Source organism: Cyprinus carpio, chromosome B7 (assembly GCF_018340385.1).
Source record: "Cyprinus carpio isolate SPL01 chromosome B7, ASM1834038v1, whole genome shotgun sequence".
In the NCBI taxonomy this organism is placed as follows: Eukaryota; Metazoa; Chordata; class Actinopteri; order Cypriniformes; family Cyprinidae; genus Cyprinus; species Cyprinus carpio.
The window spans coordinates 16753729-16775367 of record NC_056603.1 but is presented as its reverse complement, the minus strand read 5'-3'; the positions used below and the strand labels follow the sequence as shown (position 1 = coordinate 16775367).

Here is a 21639-nt window from a genome sequence, read left to right as displayed (position 1 = left end):
CAATTATACAATCTCTTTTATTGTTACAAAAATAATAAGTACATAAAAGCCCTGCTGAAATTTATGAACAGTTCATAATTAAACGATTTATTTCTACTACAAAACACTTAATCAAAATTTCTTTTTCACTTTCTGTTAACTTATATCTTACTATATTGCATAAAAGTCCACAATTTTGGAATAAAATTATTTAGTGTTCTAAATTACAATGTCACAATTGAACAAAATTATGGTGAATTGGGGGGGGGGGGCTGTCTTCAAAATCACTTTCTATTCTTCTTTAACATCTCTTCAACAACAACAACAAAAAAATAAAAGATTACTAGTTAAGCAGTTATAGTAATTATAAAAAATGAGTAAATCTTATATAAGCAATGACTAACTTTCTATCCAGTTAGACAACCTGTTAATTGTCTTGCTATTGTGTAAATAATGAAGTAATAAATACGTGCCTGTGCCTGATTACACACAAACATATTTCATTTTTAATAGTTAAAGAATTCATATGAAATGAATAAAATTTCTTGGAAAAACAAAATACAGTTAAAATGGATAGCCTACATGCTATCAATTTCCAATTATCTTTAAACTTGATATAACGTGATCTTGAGAATGACAGAAACAATAATGAGAGATATTTAGGAGAAGTCCTGGTCTGGTCATATTTCTATTAGCAAGGGATGAAGCTTTTCAAGACTATCAATACAAGCTGAGAGTTGCTCATTCACTTCTAAGTACTATGATACTGCCATAACACTGTCTACTAACCAGCCGTGAAGTGATAAAGTGTCAAGCAATAAAAGTTATCTCTTGCATGTAAATCTGATTTCTGTCCTACCCAGCCACGACAGGAAATTTAGTCTGTTATTGCTGTCTATTTTTTGCAGCTTCACACTTCACACTTGGTCCAACACGCTACTCTACACAGCTTAATATTTAATGTCAGATATGTTCTAATTGTCTGTGATCATTTAGTAAAATATTTTCACTTTCAGTGCAAACAGACATATTACTCTAAAATCTGAAGACTGTAGATACAGTTAGTGTTGCATTACCACTATCCAATAACATGAACACACAAGGCTTCATATTGGTTAATACCTAAAATTTACATATTTAAAAAAATAAGATGTCAGTTTAATTATCTTAACTTTTAAAAGTCAGAAAGAGATTTATTACCAAGAATGTTTACATACACAAGGAATTTGACTTTGAATTTCGACAGGAGCTTCCAGTGCAAAAGAAAGTATGGACACAGTGCAAGCAAACATGATAGTACAGAGATACATAGGAATTACACAGGAGATTTATTTGATCAAAACCCCATGCCTTAATGCTTTGGGTGCCCCTAACATATGCCTTTGTCTAGAAAAAGTCAATGTGGGTGGTTAATTTCATGGTATCGGTCATAGCTGGCAAAACTTCACCAGGAGGACTAGAAGTAAATAAGAAAAGAAAGTGAATAGGAGGCGCAGAGGTGTGCTGATTGTCAGTTTTGATAAACCCTCACAGCTGGAGTCCATCAGAGGAGAAAGTGAACTGAAAATTGAAAATTGAAGTGCTGCAGTGACTCATACAGGCGAGGCTGCGAGGAGGCCAGTAGAGTGGACAGTGAAATAGTAAGTGTGCTTCAGGGAAAGACAGAGACAGAGAGATGGAGCAACAGAAAGAAAGGTCATTGGATGCAATTATGTGTATTTCAGGGGTCACCTTTATTGGCCAGAGCCTGAACGTAGGAGCAAAAATGGTGCACGTGCACACACACACACACAAACACACACAGATTTTCAGAGAACAAAGCCAACAAAGCAATAATCCATTTTTCTTGGCCAACATTCTAAAGGTTTGGTGTACTTAATGAATTTTGTCAGGCAAAATCTATGGATCTATCAGGTTTTTTGCATAAGGGGAAAGGATTTGCTGCTCAAGCGCATTTCGCAACAGATTTGTGGATTTGCCACATTTACTAACATAAAGCTGACTGGAATACAATAAGAATGCATCTCTTTTGATTGTTACAAAAATAAAAAGTACATAAAAGCATTACTGAAATTTGTGAACGGTTCATCATTGTGTGGGTGATTTTTACTAGTACACTTTTATTTCTTATTTCGTTATCACTTATATTGTCATTTGTCTTACTAAGTCCACAAGTTTTTCAGAGGATGTTTTCCATCCTCTTAAAAACTTGTGGACTTTTATACAATAGAGTAAGATTTATAGTAAGATTATATAGTAAGATTTTTCTGCTATTACACTTCTATTTCTTATTTTGTTATGATTTATATTGTCATGTCTTACTACATTGCATAAAAGTCCACAAGTTTTTTTTAAGTGACTTCTGTGTGACCTGTGCTACTATGTACTATTAATAATAGATGATGGCCTTTTTTGCCTGCAAATTTAAATACAAACAAAAATAATAATAATAACAAATAGCATAAATAACAAAAAAAACAAAACAAAACAAAAAATTTGCCAAAAAAGCATAAAAAGTCACATATTATTAAGTGACACTTTCCAGTGGCCACATAAGCAGATAAAGTTTCAGAGGAAGGCACCACCTCTTTTGCCTCCCTTGAGATCATTGTGGTTTCACAGAGGTCCTATAAAGTGGCATGAATGTGACAAGGGACAACAGCAAAGTACGGATAAAAAGACACGGTTAACTGCAAATAAATGTAAAATGGAACCGAGACATGGATTCTTATATATAAAAAAATAAAAAACACAAACACACAAAAACCAGAGAGGGGCCTCCATGTGCCACTGCTCTAAAACAAACCTTATTTTTCTTTAACCTTTCATCCTCCTATTCTATCATGCTATCACATAATATCCCTTCCTGACAGGGAGACATCCTTTTCTCATAAGGCTCCAGTGAAGAGGCACAATATCTGAAAAGTATTAACATTGGGAAGGTTGTCGGAAAGCCCAACAGGACACGCTGGACCCTTTCTGCTTCTCAAGCTGTGCAGAACTCCTAGGGCAACCAACATCTGACATGCAATACAGTGAGGAAAATATTTTTTTGATCCCCTGCTGATTTTGTAAGTTTGCCCACTTATAAAGAAATGAAGGGTCTGTAATTTTATGGTAAGTTTATTTTAATGGATAGAGACAGAATACCGACCAGAAAATCTAGAAATAAAAACACATTATATAAAGGTTAGAGATTGATTTGCATTTCAGTGAGTGAAATAAGTATTTGATCCCCTACCAACCAGCAAGAATTCTGGCTCCCACAGACTGGTTATGTGCCCATGTGGAACACAGATCAGTCCTGCCACTTTAAGAAGTTACTCCTACTGTCAGCTCGTTAGGTATATAAGACACCTGTCCTCACAATCTGTATCTTCCATTCCAACCTCTCCCACCACCATGAGCAAGACCAAAGAGCTGTCAAAGCATGTCAGAGACAAGATTGTAGATCTGCAAAAGGCTTGAATGGGTTACAAGACCATCAGCAAGAAGCTTGGTGAGAAGGAGACAACTGTTGGTGCGTTTATGTGGAAATGGAAGAAATACAAAATAATCATCAAACAACCTCGGTCTGGAGCTCCGTGCAAGATCTCGCCTCATGGAGGATGATCATGCGAAAGATGAGGGATCAGCCCCGAACTACACAGGAGGAGCTTGTTAATGATCTTAAGGCATGTTGTGACCACAGTCACCAAGCAAAAAAGTAACACTATGCCGCAATGGACTGAAATCCTGCAGCGTCCACAAGATCCCCCTGCTCAAGAAGGCACATGTACAGGCCACATGTTTGGAGGGAAAGAAATGCTGACTCTGACCCCAAGAACACCATCCGTACAGTCAAGCATGGAGGTGAAACATTATGCTTTGGGGTGGTTTTTCTGCTAAGTGTACAGGACGACTACACTGCATTGAGGGGCAAATGGACAGGGCCATGAACTGTAAAATCCTGGACAAGAACCTCCTTCCCTCAGCCAGAAAACTGAAGATGGGTCATGGATAAACCTTCAAGGATTACAATGACCCAAAACATACCACCAAGGCAACAAAAGAGTGGCTTAAGAAGCAGCACATTAAAGGGGTCATGTGATGCGATTTAAATTTTTCCTTTCTCTTTGGAGTGTTACAAGCTCTTGGAGCATAAAGATCTGTAAAGTTGCAAAGACTAAAGTCTCAAATCTAAAGAGAAATTCTTTTTTAAAGCTTTAGAGTCAACCACACCCCCCTAAAACATCTCGTTCTAACACGCCCCCACATCTCTACGTCACAATGTGAGAACATTTGCATAACGCCACCCAAATTATTCTCACTGTAGTATTGTTGTTGCTGCTGCCGCCATGTTGTGGAGATGCTGTGTGTTTCATTGTGACAGCAAAACTACTTTGTTTGGCCTTCCAAAAGAGGACGATATCAGCTTCGCCATGCCTAGAGCTGATCCGTGCTGGTCACTGTGTTTGGGATCTTGATAAGCTTTTGGCAACAAACTCAGCTGTACTTGAAATAAACTCCCCAATATGATATTCCCTCAGAGTTATACCTGCCATAAATCATACAGTATTTGCTTGACTATTGTATATTTTGAAAAGGCATAATTTCAAAACAGCACAACCTTATAGCCTAATTAAAAATGCATATGGTGGAAAGACTAATTAGAAAAAGAGGAATGAGGAAATGTGCCAGAAATTATTAAAATAAAACTTTTTATTCCATCAATAAATATCAAAAACTCTAATAGCATCATCTATCATGTCTTTAAAAAAATAACATAAAAAAAAAAAATCATATAAACAAAAAATTCAAAAAAAAAACCAAAAAAAAACTACAAAATGAGTACACTGCTTGCTAGCATCAAACCCATTATAAGCACATAGCATCCCTTTCTGTGAAAACAAAAGCATAATGAAATCAATTCAACCCAGTACAAAGGGTCAGGCAGGACTTAATGACTGGATCGGCAATAACACAGCAAAGCAAAGATTGTTACTGACATTGACCCTCACTCTCTATTGCTAATTAAAAGAATTGATCAGGAATTAATCGAAAACACTCTTGAAAATCAAACAACGTAGACTGGTCAATGCAAGCCAAGTACAACAAAAGGTGACAAATAACTGTTCCTCTATTTTAATCTTTCAAAACATTAACAATTTAACAACACTGCAATTGCAAACAATGCAATCTTTAGCAAATCTCAAAATAAATTGTATTTTTCAAACAGTACATAATAAAGTCGTGAAGGATAAATTTACTTTCACCATTTAAAATGATTGATTTCAGTTTTTTTTTTAATTATTTAAATGAAATGGTACAGGCTTGTAGCTGTAAAATTGTCCACTTATCTTTAATTAGCCATTAAATGAAAATAATTATTGCCAATATTGGTATCAACAACATTTTTAATATCAGTGCCTCCCTACAGAAGAAGAAAGGAAGATTTGGGTTTTACAACACTCCACTTTGCGATACTCCACCAGCAAGATAAAGAAAGAAATGAAGAGTGGTGAAGTGAAAGAGGAGAGAGAGTTGAAATTGTCTCATTTCACTAAGTTAATATTACTTCTGCTGTCTCTTTATGAAGTCACTTACTAACAGAATACTCACAGAATATAGAACTCTTCTATTCATGTCACGCAAAAAGAATGTAAGGAGCCAGAGAACAACACAGTTGGAAATACATTTCAACAAACTGAATTTACCAAGAGCAAAAACCAGTATAGAGGAAAAATGGCTGAGCGAGATAAAGAGTTGAATTCAAGAATTCAAGAAAGGTAGTGAGTTCTCTCTCTTTTGTGGAGCTTGTCATTAATTTATCATTCAAGGACGATGGATTTCTGTTGAATATACTTTTTTCTTGGTTCATCCACATTGTCAGCACAGTTGAGGATACCCAGTGCATGTGACATGACCCCTACTACCAGGTAAAGGAAAAAGAGGAGAAAGAAATCGGGTGTGGGAGGGATGGGGCTGAGGTGACGACAGGACGCAGTGGGGCCTCAGCTGGCTTCATGATTGGACGATTGAATTTCCTCTCCTGTGGTGCTGCAACTGTGCAAACCGCCTCCACACAGATCTCTCCTGGCTGTCTGCATCTGTGTGGGTCAGCTTTTGTCTGCCAAATTTCCCCACAAGGAGAGTAAAACCTGAAATCACCTACATCATGGAGACCGGCCAATAGCTCCATATGAAAAGTGGCTGAATAAATATACTAATTAATCTCTTATTGAAAATGTAAATTAAAATGGATCCAGAATATCATTAGCTCAGTATAAGAACAATAAAGTGTCAATGGCAAATCCCCACTATGAAAGAAAATGTGTGTACATTCTAATGAAGGACGACAATAAATCCACTGCATACATACATGTAGACTCAAACCCAATTTCACACTGAATTAAAGGGCTTTGTTGTCATCTGACTGCTTTAGGAGGGTGCAAGGACATGTCCCGGTCTCCCTCCAACTCTGTCTTACCATCATTCTATCCTTATCCCCTTAATCCACTGTAGCTGTCGTATCTCACATAAAACCCACCATACAATTCACATATCACATCCAATTATGGGCCCATTCTGTCCTTTCAGGCTCTGCCACAATGACATGCAAAATTACCTATTAAGTTAAGGAGGAATGAAAATGAGAAAAAATTAAAAGTGATTCTTACTGCATTTTTTATTAATTTGCTATCATGGGAATTCTTGGCTGAGCGATGTGAGATTTGCAAAGCTTCAGTTCATAGCCAATCATCTGTAGGTTGAATCAATGCCTGAGGCTCAAGCAACTCCGCTGGGTCAAGATGAGGTCAAAGGGCAGCTTTAATTAATACACTACACACTGCACTAGAGGCAATCTGACCCTACATCCACTAGGTTGTCTATTAGCAATGGGACAAACACAGGTAATTATCAGTGGGCAGCTGAGAGAGCGAGAGAGGGGAAGGTATGGCACATTTATCATACATGGATACAACTTGTCAGCTAAACAAAAACATTACACCAAATCTCTACATCTAATTCTTTTTTCCCCATTTAGCTGTTTGTTCTTGTAATTTATTTTCTTGTACATATTTAAGTGCTCAGAGATCCTATAAAGCAGAGTTTATGATCTCCCTTGGCCAATAAAGCTCCATCAGATTCTGAAACTGAAAATAAATCTATTCTTCTTTTTTTATTCCACCTCTTGCTTAGTTTAACTCCTCTTCTAGGAATGCCAAAAAAAAGCACAAAATCATCAGGACCAACTAAGCTAAACACACCACCCACACACAAGTGTTAATACACACTGCCACATACGTAAGTGAATGAGAACATTTAAGGCTGACATGAACATTCATTTACATGACAGTGGGTGGTCTACTGATTTCCCAGGGTCCACACTGATGGACCAGTATGTTCGCCGGGTGTTTAAGTTAATCAGAATTGAATAAAAAAACTAAATAAAAAGTCTCTGTCATTTTTTTTTGTATTGACATTTTTCAGCTGATATTAATATTTAATAATTGTAAGTTATTTGGGGATTTTAAAAATAATTTTTCTTTCGTCTAGCACAAACTAGATTACAGCACAGACTTAAAATGGAGATTTTCTTTAAGTGCACTGTTTCTTGAAAGCACTTCATTATTCTCAGCAATCGCAGTATTCTTCTCAAAATTTCCCATATTTTTTACTGTAAAAATAGTACTACAATAATAGTATCAATTTTTGATATTGTCTAGAACATTAAACTAATTATCAACATTGGCCAGAACTGTTTTTAAATAGTTTTAGTCTTTTTTAATTAATATTTTTTAAAGGGGTCATGAACTGAGAAACCAAAATTCCCTTGATCTTTTGACATATAAGAGGTCAATGTACTATAAAAACATCCTGTAAGTTTCAGAACTCAAAACTTTCTCGTTAGTCTAATAAATATATATTAGAGCCAATCTGCCAAAACGACAGGTTGTGGAATGTGCCACTCTATGATGTAATAGTGTGGATAAGCACCACCTCCACAGAAGATGATCAACGCATGCTTCTACATCACTATCTGTATACCCCCACCCACCTATTTGTGCAGAAACCAAACCAAACAATAAAGATGGCTCCTGAAGACAAGAAGACACTCTGCAATGCCAAGTTGTGGAAAAACAGTCTTTGCATTGCCTTCCTTCCGATCCCAACATTGGGGAAAAAGGTGTTTTTAACGAAGTTTCAGATCATGTCAGTAAGAACTTGGTCCTTTGTTCACTTCATTTAACAGTGGATTTTTTTTTACAAGGCACAATTTGAAGCAGAAAATAGCTTATTACTTCTAAATTATGTTTTTTTAATGTAAAAATATTGATAACATTATAAGTGGACATCTGATAACAAAATAAAAACAGAGGCAGTTCATGACCCCTTTAAAAGAAGTGTTAATTTAAATAATTTTAATTTACTTTGTTTTTTTAAATGTACATACAACATTTTCATAATTTTTATGTTTTATAACTTTTTCTCTTATCTTAAAATAAACATTATTTAAAACATAACATTTATTTTGCCATTAATTATAACCCAGTGGGACTAGTATGCAATTTTTTTGTGAAAAAAAAAATCTAACAAGCTTTTAGAGTACTTTATATTTGCATTATATCAGCTCTCAAAATATTGTATCATACCACTGGGAAAAAACAAAACAAAAAAAAAAACATTGTTCAACCGCTTGTAAAAAAAATCTATTTTTTTACCATTTAGGCTAGTAGCCTCCTTCAACAAGCAATCATCAGAACCCACAGAGACGTCAAAGCACTGAAATGAGATGGAAGAAACAGCCTTTCTGAAATCACATTGAGTAAAGCCACTCTTCTTCAGAAGAGGCAGAAAAGCCAAAAAAAACACAACAAAAAAATCTGAATAATGATGAAAAAACAAAACAAAAAAAAAAAAAGAATAAGAAGAGGTAAGGGGGAATAGACAGCTGGAGGAACAGAATGAAGACGCCTCACTCTAGTTTATATGCCCTGATTTTGACCTCTTGTGGAAAAATTCCAGGCTTTACTCCACAAAGATACACAAAAAAACACACAATTTACACACAGACCCCCACACCTAGAAAGCGCAGGCAGATGAGACATGATGTCTGCAAGCCTCAATCTATCAAAGATAACAGAGCAGCTATAAACACAGACAACTGGTTTCAGCACCCCTCCTACAGCCTGACGCGACACTTTGTCTCCAGTCCTTTTACCAGATTGACAGAGATAAAGCAAACAAAACACGCAAGTCTGCAAATACACACCGCTAAAAGCAAAGAAGATTTATTACATACAGACACTTATTCTTGTTCATGCACTTGTTTCTGACAAGATAATAATCAGAATTTGATGCAAGAAAAAAAATAATTTGAAAAATGGATTCTTTTGCACATGGAAAATAATGCAAATAAGAAAAAAAATTGACAGGTTAGGTACTTTGAAGTGGATTTTTAGCTTTGGTGAGTTTCCAGGCATACACACTGCCAAACTTTGCATGATTGATAAGTAGTGTTATATTTGGAGGATCAGTCTCAGCCTCTCTGTTACAGTTTTATTGCCTTGTCTCATTTCAGTTAGTGCTGTACATTTAATGCATATAGTGTTATTACTATTAAACTAAAAAATAATGCCATTTTTTATGCCTTATGGCTCATTTGCAAGTTCTGATATGAAGAATTGTCCTACATTGGAGCCACTGGAGCTTGAAGAAACACCTTCATGTATTTGTGTGTCCAATCACCACACACCACACAAAAGACCGTTCACCAAGGATTCAACTAGATGGTCTGGAACAACATGTGGAACAGAATGCAGGGGTCTTAGCCTAACTTAAAACATTGTGGGTACTAAGTCTGCCTCACGCTAATTTAATTGCAAAATGCATTGCTGTTGACTATAGGCTAATGATTGACTTCAATGACATAAAACAAAATGAATGCATTTTTATAATGGCCAATCAATGATTTCCACATTACCTTTGGCCACAATAATGCATTCAAACATTTTCTTAATTTTCTCAACCTTTTTTGATTAACTGTGATTATTTTTACTTGTATGCACATGGCAGATGCTTTTATTCAAAGTGATTTACACTGCAACCTGTCAAAATAAAAAAAGTTTAGTTTAGCTTGAATTTGTGACAGAAATATTACTATTGTACTGTAGAACGTACTTCTAAAATAAATAAATAAATAAACAAAATTAATGAATAAATAAATAGTATTATTAGAAATTAAATAGTTAAAACAGAAGTTCAGAAAAAATAAAACTGATTTCAAGAGGCCTCTAAATATTTAACTTTTATACACATGTTGTTTATATATATATATAAAAAGACATTTAACAGTTATGATATACATACAAAAAAAATGATTTTTATATATAAAAAAAAAGAAACATGTAATTGAAAATTATGGAATCCACAAAAATTAAAGTGAAAATAAGAATTTTCCCATACTAGCACCATGCTTTTACTGTTTGAGCTACTGGAATGCTGTATTTGAATGCAAATTTGATTAATTACATGCTAATTTGATCATGTATAATCACATTTGAATGCTCATTTGATTAATTAATCAACAAATCATGTACTTAATTACAATTTATAATATTATATTTTATCGCCAGCCCTGATTTTAGTTGGATTATTTTCTTGGGCTCATGAGAGGAAAGGAAAATAAAAATAGCGCGACCATCAGTATTTGAGTGCATGTAAGAAAGTGAAGTTTTTGAATCTCATTCAGTCGAATTCCACTTTTATTGAGTGAGAAAGAAAAGGCTCACACAGCAGCGTCTATCTTGAGTGGCTGTCTGGTTTCCGACACTGTGCAGAGCCACTCTATGAGTCCAAAGCCCATCTGATTTCAAGTGTCTCTCTTACCCAAGACAGCCTACAATATGGGACAAACACACACACCCTTAACATATACACACTTCCAAATCTCAATAATGCTGCTGCAGAACAACAACAAATAAAAACATTTAGAATTCATAAAATTCCCTCAGGCATGAAAGGAGAGAAAGGAAAGACGTAGTTTGCTATCATCTGAGAGACATTTATTGGTTTTTAACTTTATGGGGCTTTTTTATGCCTGGGAACCATTAACCACATTTAAACATTTTTAATTCTTCAGAGCAGTGAGACGTTTCAATAAGGTGTGGGCCAGTCCCTGTCTTCCTACCCTTCTTAACGACTCCACTGTATACACATTAGAGATCAAGATGAGAAAGAGAAAAAGCAGCCGCTGTGTTTTGCAAGAAAGAAGAAACATTAAGACAGATCTTGTTTGCCCAGGCCATCTAACCTGACTTTAATCTTTCTGCTTCATGCCAACCTCCAAACATCAATTTTTCTGTTTTGTTGTACAAACTGCTACCAAACCACAGCAAAATTAATCCTGGTGCCACAGTTAAACAAACATGAAGGTGTATATACAGGTTTACTCATGAGTGTTTTGACTGCATTTCTGACACAAAGAACCATCTCCACTTCCTTTGGTTTAGCCTATTCCTATTGGAAAGAACTAATGAAGGTGCAAATGAAGGTGTTATGACAGCCTAGAATTTATCACGTCATCTCACAAACAGCATGAGATGAATGAACAAAGAGGTGACAGCGAAAAAAAGAGACCTGGGCTTGCAGAGAAACACAGAGAGAGAAAGCATATTTCAGACGGATCCAAATCCCCAGCATTGTTGTCACACAAAGCATGCATTTGGCTAGGCCATCAGCTTCGTCTAGCTCCTGTGGAGCTGAGGTAGTCTGTCTGAACTCTCTCTGTCGCTTCCTTTTCTCATCTCTGGAAAGCATTTCCTTCGACAGTTGAGATGCAACTGAGTCTAGATTTAGTCCTTTCTTTAAAACTGCATTATCGACGTCTGCTTCTACTAGTTGATGATCAAGCTATGAATAAGTCAGGAAAACTGAGGCAGACCAGCTCAGATAGCAAATTCCATGGGACATTTTAGTTAACTAGGCCTAAATGAAGAATTACCCTTATTTTTCGGCTCTACAGGGAGGAAGAGTGAAGGCAGAGGTTTGTAGGGCACTTTGTGAGACTGCAGAGACGCTGCTGCTGAGTCAACGGCTGGTTTCACTCTCACACAGCATCAGCCAAACACCCTAAAAAACACCATAACAACTTCTTCCCACCACCACTTCAACACAAAAACCAAAAAACCAATTTTTTTTTTATCATTTCGCACATTCTTGGCACCACGGCATCATCATCAAAACACAACAAAATATAAACATACAAAAAAAACCAACTTGTTTTTTATGAGAACTTTCTTTCATGAATGAAGATTTTATATCGTTGCATATAAGTGATTCTCATCCCTAACAGAAAAAGTAATATGGAATAATATATTTATATTATTGCACCACTTCATAAGCTTAAAAGTGCTTACATTAGCCAAAAGTCATTTTTTTATATCTATTATGCAACATCTTTTAAAATGTTACCCAATAATGCCACTTGAAGGAAGAACAAGCGTAATCGCTTATTACAAAAATCATATTGAATGAATTTTCATTTTGGTGCATTACTCTTTGGTCCAAATGTCCACATGGAATTATCATCTCCAGAAAACCAACTGGTCCTTTTTTGTAAATGGTTTAGTGGCTGTATGAAATGGTTGCTGATTTCTCTTAAAGTGACAATCTTTTCCTCTTTTTCAGGTAGATCTGACGAGTCTGGCAACAAATTAGTCATGTTTTCCAAGAATCTCGATCTTGCTCAAACAGTGTTTCGTTCTCTTTTTCTTGTTCGCTCTCTGTCTCACACAGATGTGCCATGACAGCCTCGCATGACTGAGGGTGAACAGAGATGGAGAAGATGAAAGAAGCAGAAATGAGACACAGAAACAGGGGCTGAGGGAGAATGTCAGAACTTGGGAGAATGTTCACGTCAGCATTCTGGAGCTTTTGGCTTTGAAGTTTCTATCTTATGGCAGGCTGAAGTGACACGCCTCATACAGGAAAACGTTCAAGCCACAACCATGCGCAATACTTTGTTATAAATCAATGTGTCAAAAAATGAGGGAAAGATGCAGAGAATAAGAGAGATATATAAAGGAGGAGATGTTTACATGCTCATCATTTAGCTTTGTTTGTAAAGCAGGTTTCAAATCTGAATTTATTTCTTCACAGCAGCCTATGAGTGATGGTAACATCTCAGCTCTAGCCTTATCTGAACCTGCAGCTGTCACATACCAATAGGACTATAATATACAGAATCCTCACAATATATGCAATTTGTGCTGTGAAGATATAAAATTAAGAAACACTGTGGACAATAAAATGATTTTTATGCACTTATTATTTGGTCATCAAGTTTCCTAAAAATCTTGCCTCTTTAAAACTATAGCAAACTTCTGTAAAAGTTCAAACAGTCATGAATCAAGAATGATTCAATGAATCAAGTCAAAACTCTGATTCAACTATAGGCCTATTTGTTTGCCCTCAAAAATGTACATGTAATAAAATGTTTATATAAAAAATAGAGGGAATATTTCAGTTCATTACATTGAATTTTTATATTTGTGCATATAAATGAAAATTTTTTTTTTTTTACTCCGTTAAGTTATCTTTAGTAAACAATTATATATATATAAATTGATATAAAATCTTTTTAAAATAAATAAAGTATAAATATAATATAAAAAAAATAAATGTATATACCAGGTAGCCCACATAAGTAGATTAAATGAAACTTATGCTAGACAGCAAAGCTTATTTTAGGAATATTTTACTGTGCTCAAATAAACTTCTACAAAGTAGTCTTTTTGACTGAGAGCCTTTATAAGCAAACTCTGACAGCGTATTGTCAAGCCTTTTCACAATACATATTGTGTCAAAGCAGCTTTACAAAAAATGAGAAAAATTGCACTCTGGTAACAAAAAAACAACAAAAAAGATGTTTTGCTACAATATGGAGAACCAGACTTGTTTAAAGATGACTAAAGAGAACATGATTATAAAAAAAAAACGAGGTAGCATGGAGAAAACAGGGGCAAATCCACAAACTAATCCCCAACCTGTTGCTGGAGTTCCTGTCCATGACCCATAATTACTTCACTTGCACAAAGTTAAAAACTCTGTGAAGAAAAGATGGCCTAATGTCATATTCTGGTCTCATAACTTCCCAGCTGATTTATGGGACACAGCAGAACAGGGAGAACCAGGGGAAAGAGAGAGGAAGATACAGAGGGAAAGACAGCAGGAGGAAATGCGTTCACTATTCATTTGTTACAGAGGGAGTGCACAAGGGCACAACTTAGACACAAAAACAAGCCGCAAGCCACATCCCTATCTCTGTCATAAATTATGTATGTTGTCTGATATCTCCTAACTGCTGTGGGGCTCTCATGGGGGCTTCTCAGCAGCAGGCCTGGCAGAAGAGCTGAACTTATAATGTACAGCCTTCCACTCTCAATGTCAGCTCCAGCAGGGAGTGCTTTTCAAAAGCATGGGTCATGGACTTGTGCACCAGTGGTAAACTTTATTCCTTGCAAGCTTTTTGCACTGACTTTATTCATTGCATGCTTTTTGTATGCTTAAAATTATAATTGGTCATCCTTGCCAAGGAAAACTTCACTATAACTACTGTGCAAAAAATTGGAATAAAGTAATATATTTTTGAGGCTTGTTGAGTAATGTGTGCTTACTTTTAAAATAAATCTAACAATTTTCACTTGGCAGACAAAAAAAAAAATCCCACACTAAAGGTGTGGTCACATTTACCATTGTCTGATGAATCTTGGCAGGTGAAATTCAGCCACGGCAATGCAATCGGGAAAAGAGACTTTGATGACATCTTCAGACATCACTGTTTATTATTAGCTGGCTCTTTATGCATTAACTAACCGAACAGCAAGACATAACTTGTACCACAGGAAGACCTGACATAAACAGGAAACTGCAGTTCGGCAAATCCTCTTCAGCAGAGTCAGCTGATGAGACCGTAGAGAAATAACAATATGAAAGATATAAACAATAAACACACACAGAACAAACATACATACACTAAATAAAAAAAAAAAATAACCAAAATATATATACATGCAATACAGAAGCACTATATTTAGATGGACGTACAGTATAGACAACCACTACAGAAGCAGTATATAATACAGTACAGCTGGATGTATAGAGAAACACTATATGCTATTGGATATATAAATACACACTTCAACCAGCATGTTACCTTAAGTCAGAGTGTGCTACAGTAGTTGCATAGTAAGAAGAGTTTTTTCTGGCATGAAGTGATGATTCACCCAATTTATTTTCTAAATGCATGCTATTCATCTTATTGTGATTCATTCATCTTTTAATGTGCTTCTTTTTGACCTCGCAATTCTTAATCAAAATGTCTAAAATCAATCTTCCAGTGAAATGGCAGACTGTTTGGTGACTTCAATTATTTAGTCTGATTAAACCCCGACCCTTTCGTACAATCAACTGCAAGCTCACATTCAGATCTGCCTGACTGCCTCCATCCAATCAACATAGTCCACGCAGCACAAATAATCTGTTTCACTCAGATGTGCGTCACAATACAGAAGAAATACGCCACTTGTCCTATATGGTGTGCTGTACTCAGACAGGCACAGAAACACACACACCCTCAAACACATATACAATGTCACAAAGCTCATTTGGTCCCTCAGCTGGGTCCTCTGTCAGGGTCACAGCCATTTACTCGGTCCCATCCATCAGCACAGACGACACATGATCGTTACACCCACCCTCACAAACACAGCTCTCACCCTCAGATATTTTCACAAACACCAAAAACTCAAGTACACTTTACTTCAAAAATTCACATCAAAACCCAACACTTTAACCATGTCTTGAACATCGGGAGGGGGATTTATCTCATTTTTAATAATAATTATTATTATTTTATTTTAAAATATGCACACGTTCACTCTTAATTGTGTGCATAATATTCCAAAAACGTATTTTAATGTTTGTTTTAGCTCATTTAATTATAAATTACATTAAAAGCTAAATTTTACACAAAAAAAAGTTCATTATTAATTCACTGCGTCAATATTGTTGGTCATTTAACAGTTCAATATAAAAAAAATTGATCAAATAATAAACGATAAGCTGCTTACATTCTGCTGTTTGCACTTTTTCTTGTCATGCTGGTATGCTGTACAAAAAAACAACAAACAAACAAACAAAAAAACTAAAAACTAAATCTGTGACATTTATAGAAAAACAATATTGCAGCTGTGGTTGCCAGAACTTTATCATAAAAAATATGCAACATAAATATACCAAATTGATATTTTTTTTACCTATATAATATAATGACAACCACTTATACAAAAATATATGTTAAAAAATATATATAGATGATAAAGTAAAAGCCTCATTTTGAACATCACAAGTAGCTTTTCCATAAGCTGTGGTGAATGCATATAAAGAAGGTGCACAGTGTTCTACACACATACAAAACATCATCATGGTAACATACAGAACATGACACTAATATAATACAATAAATATTAATTTATCAACATAAGACTGTAAGAAAAAACATCAAATGTGAGTGAATTCTGCTCATGTCAATTTATGGGTTTCCTTGCAAATTATAAGATGACTTGTTTTTTTTGTTTTTTTTACTTTCAGAATTTGTACATTTTACAGCATTTTAAAAGTATGTGAAATAACGGAGTACAGAAGAGAGAGCAGCATCAAAAACATCTAATACCTATAAGGACAATATGACCATATCTGATTATTGGTTGTCCTCATCCCTGTCTAAACACACTCATAAGCTCAGAGCAAATACCACTTTGCAGTCTCAAAGCTCTGTAGCACATTTTGACACCTTTACACACACATTCCCTGTTAAACCCCTCAAAACAAAGCATATTTTCAAATCCCAATGCTTCAAATCCCAATTCTTAAATCAAAAAAACCCCTGTGTTATGGAAATGCTGTGCATTTCAGTGTACTTGTAGTTAAACACCAAACTCTTTAAATATGCCGCTCAGACATGACAGACCGAAGTGTAGGGAGTCTGTGGCGCGTATGCACGCAAAAGCTCTGGGGAGGGTAGCAAAAATCCAAACAAATCAATGACACACCATCCACCAACAGAAATAACATCAACCAACAAAAAAAAACACAGCAAATAAACAAAAAAAAAGGAAAAGAACTCTAATAAAAGGCAAAGTCTGTTGCTAGCAGGTAAAGTTGTCGTTTTGCATGTGCGTGAGGCCGAGGGAGGGGAAGAGGGGGGTCTGGATACACTCACACAGGCAGGTTTGCTGGGTCTGGCAGTGCAGGCAGGCCACTCTGTAATTTACAGAGGTGGAATGCAGCATGCAGCCGCGGGTGCTAATTACAGAGCGTTCATCTCTCTCTCTCTCTCTCTCTTTCAGACTGTGAGCCAGCCGACCAAAACCAGCCGACTCCCACACTGCTCCGCTGTCAACTGCAACCTTCAAACAAAATGCAGAAGTGCGCACACACGCACACACACACAAGGACAGATGTTTGGATAACATCTATGACTCAGGTGACTATACAAGCTACAAAACCCACAAAAAAGTTTATTAGTATGTAAAGAGCATTGTAATAGACCCCATTACAAAACCACTGGAAATTGACTGCCAGTACTTCTAAGGCTATTCATCTCTCTTGACTGGAATCTTGTCCTGTTATGTCTTTTTTAGCAGCTTCTGGTCAGGTCATATAGCACATGCTCTTGGATGGCGCCGATCTCTCCATGCAGTGATGGCATGTGTATTGATGCCTGTGTGTGCACAGACTGAACTCTTTGAAAGCCATCAATGAACTGCAAGTGGAAATGCACTTATGCATACACATATACAACACTCACACTGCCGAAGAAGCAAACCCACACAAAAGTATTACATTTCACTACATATACAGTGTGTGCACCTCCACAGCAGCAGGGTCCAATCTGCCCACTAATCATATTGTGTTTAATTACATGAGTTGGATTATACTGGAGAAAGCCAAAAAAGGATGGAAGACAAACTATTTTAGCTAAAACAGAGTGCTTGACAAGAAGAACAACGTCCAACTCAACAGTTATGGATGCGAAGGAGACACAAATGAAGAAAAGGATGGAAGACAAACAGCTAAACAGCTTTTTAGCTAAAACAGAGTGCTTGACAAGCTGAACGTCCAACTCATCATGTCAGATTTATTATGAAGTTCTTCCAGACCTCATATACTGAAAAAAAGTGCTAATAATACTTGCCGTCTTATGCAAACATGGTTTGACTACTTACTAATGTCATTTCTAAATACGATTATAGCATATTAATGCTTCTGTTGCATAACATGAGACAAAAAAATACTGCTAAAAAAAGGTTAAAAAGAAGGGTAACCTCTTCAGTTGACTCAAGTGACAAGACTGACATTTATCTAATGGGCTGCATTCAATCTCTATCAAGCATTAAATCAGTCGGGTTCAGTTTAAAGGGGTTATAGGTTAATAGGTGTTTATCCATCTTAATCTTTATTGGGCTCGAAAACAGTTTACCTAGATCACGGTAATAATCTCATTGACCTCTATAATATCAACATCCTTGTTAAGGATTTTCATACTATTTTTTAACTTTCTGTATTCTCTACAGCCGTGGAGGACTTGCAGACTAATTTATTATGAGCTTTAGTGAAGCTGTTTATGCTCAGAGAGATAAGGCTCAGATTAAACGCTGTCCTTTATCAGCATGCAGCACATTCAAAAGACACTGTTTCAATTTAATTAATTGCCCACAAGACAAGGAGCAAGGCAATTATTTTCCATACTTAGACATTCGTGTGAAAATTAGGACAGTAAGTGGGAACATATCCAGGGACAGAGGTCTTTGTTTTGCCTCTGGTTATGTCACAAAATCTACTGATCTGTCTAGCTAGACAGCATTTTTTTAAGCATCAGATGAGTCAGCGGAAACAACCTGGAAGACGCTTCTGAAATCCAAAATTCAACTCTCTTAGGTTGAGTGACATAAGCTGTGCTGTGACATAATCCCTATATAGTGTATAAAAGTTAAAATAAAAAATATAATCAATTTGGACACTGATTTAGCCATTGATCAAGGGTGAGTCGAGTACTACACAAAAAACAGTTAACCTAAGAAAAATAATAACGCACAAAAAATAAAACTTAAAAAATATTAAAAAATAAACTAATTACCTAAAATAAATAATATTAATGAACATATCATTAACCTTCAAGTTACTTCTCATACAGACTGGTTAGCTGACATATTTTAGGTTTTCTCTCTTCTAGCTCTTGTCCAGCTTATATAGAAAAATATTAACAGTCATTTGAGGCATTTTTTATTATAGGGGTATAGTTGTAGTTACTTCTGAGCTTATTCACTCTTCAAACTTTTTGGTTTTGATGTGCGATATGAAATAGAAATATATTAACATGGTCATTTGAGACCAGTTTTTATACTTCATTGACCTTTAGTAAGGACTTTGTCTTACAATGCCAATAAAATTAAAATATTAATTGATACTGGAGTATGTATATATAAACTCAAAAATAAAAAAATTAAAACAATAGAACACAAAAAAACCACACAAATACAAAGAAATAAAAAAAATGCTCATAAAACCTCTGTGAAGCTATAATATAAAAAAAATTAAAAATGAAAAAAAAAAATAACAAAATCATAAATTTAAATACAAAAACAATAACACAATTAAAAAAAAAAACAAATAACAAAAACATAAAAATAATTTATTAAAAAAACACAATAATAACACATGTAACCAATGATAATCCAATGCATAGCTAAACAATACCAGCGTAATTACCAACACACAATCCTAAAAATCACTTCCCAAACTAAATAAATACAATAAAAAACTAACATCCAACAACAAAGTCTGAAGATGCATTTCTCAATTAAACTACATCCTCAAAAACACTCACATCAGACAACGGAGGTGTTTAAATAACCATAACGTGTGGGACGCTGCTGCGCAAAAAGTTGACCAAAGGATTAAATGATCATGTTCATTATTCAATGACAACTGCGGATAAAAAATAAAATAAAAAATCGCACATTTAAATAACACCATTCTGATAGTATTTTGTTGGGGTGACTGGAGCAATGTTCGTGGCCTCGATACAGCATATAAACTTTCATAAACCTACCTGGATGATGTTCAGCTGAAGGTGCGGCCCCTTCCGAGAAGACTGCTGCTTTTAAAAGGTGAAAATTCGAGATTTTTGCCTGTGCCCCAACAGAGGAAAAAAAAAAAAAAATCAAGTTTTCTTGTAATTAATGTGTTCGGGCTTAAGATCTGCGGACAGTAATCCAAGTGACTCTTCTTGGTTGTCGTCTTGGGTTTCGGCACGAGACGCCGTGCAGCGCGTCTGAATTTCAAGCACCAAACACACACACACACACACACACGGATGTTTCACTCTCAGCTGTCTGTCTCCAGCTCCAGCAGACAACAAAAGTCCACCCTTTACCGTAGTGCGTCAAAAAAGAGCGCACTAAAATAACGTGTATGCGTGAATTTTGTTTAGCGGACACTGACGTCAGAAAGTTGTATTCACTAAGAAACATTTAATTTTTTTTTTTTTAGGATTTATCAGTACAGAGCCTTATATCTAAGATTTCTTGTTTGGTCAAATTTATTAGCCCTAGTTCATAAAATTATTATTATTATATTAAATTAAATTATTGATACATAAAATGTTGAGAGAGTAGACTAGGCTACTGTGATGTCTTTAATAGAGTAATAGGCAATTTCAACGTGTTAATTTCGTGGCACCTAGATACTATTATAGTTTTTAAAAAAAGTATTTTTAAATATTTTCTGTTTTAATTTGAACAGAAAATAAGTTTTAAACCAGACGTTTTAGTAATTTTGTTGTTTTTGTCATTTTTGTTTTTAAATATGTTTATACATTTGTATTAGCCTATTTTCTCTCTCTCTCTCTCTCTCTGTGTTTAGTTAAATATAATAACTATATTAGATACAATACAAAACCAGAAATTATTATATCATAACTTTAATATTTGATGCCAGGCAAAACCAGTCATTATTATTCATCAAATATCAAATATATCAAAACGTAGTGTATCAACCAGATACCAGCTGTAAACAACTTTGTTTTCAGGGGGACTGATTAGAAAACCTGTGTGCTTTTATTATTTGAAATAGCCTAAAGTCAGCCTATATCAGATTAGAGTTCACTAGACTGGAAAAGTGTAGTCCAGTTTTATGTGTAATACGCATCAGATGATCAGTGAAGGGTCAGACTGAGGCCGAGACTACCACCATTGTGCCCTTGAGCAAGGCACATAAACCTGAGTTACTTGAGAGGGATGCATGGACTGATGTGTCAACAAAAATCTCAACTAAAGTAATCAATTTGCTAGTAAAATCAATTAATATAGCTCAATGAATGACATTATAATGCTTTTATTAGCTTGAAAATGATCAGTGGAATAATTCTAGGTAACAAAATATTATGTGGATGTGAATTTGAAATATGGATGTGTTGTCTGTGTGCATTCTCACACATCGCAATAGAGCTGTTGGGGCGGTGCATGAGGCCCAAGAGAGCCACTCACTTACAGTGTAAATGATGGATTTTTGGTGGGAGCATTCGAGTGAGTCTGCTATTGCTGATGTTGGAGT

The 21639-nt window shown here is 35.5% G+C and overlaps 1 protein-coding gene across 1 annotated transcript in view; it reads right to left on the bottom strand.

Annotated features, from left to right (window-relative positions):
• Positions 1-20475, bottom strand: part of dok4 (docking protein 4) — a 39995-nt gene extending 19520 nt beyond the window's left edge. Inside the window, exon 1 of the mRNA XM_042726825.1 lies at positions 20138-20475. The gene's annotated coding sequence lies outside the window, so the exon portion shown is untranslated. The remainder of the gene's footprint in view (positions 1-20137) is intronic.
• Between the last annotated feature and the right edge of the window lie 1164 nt (positions 20476-21639).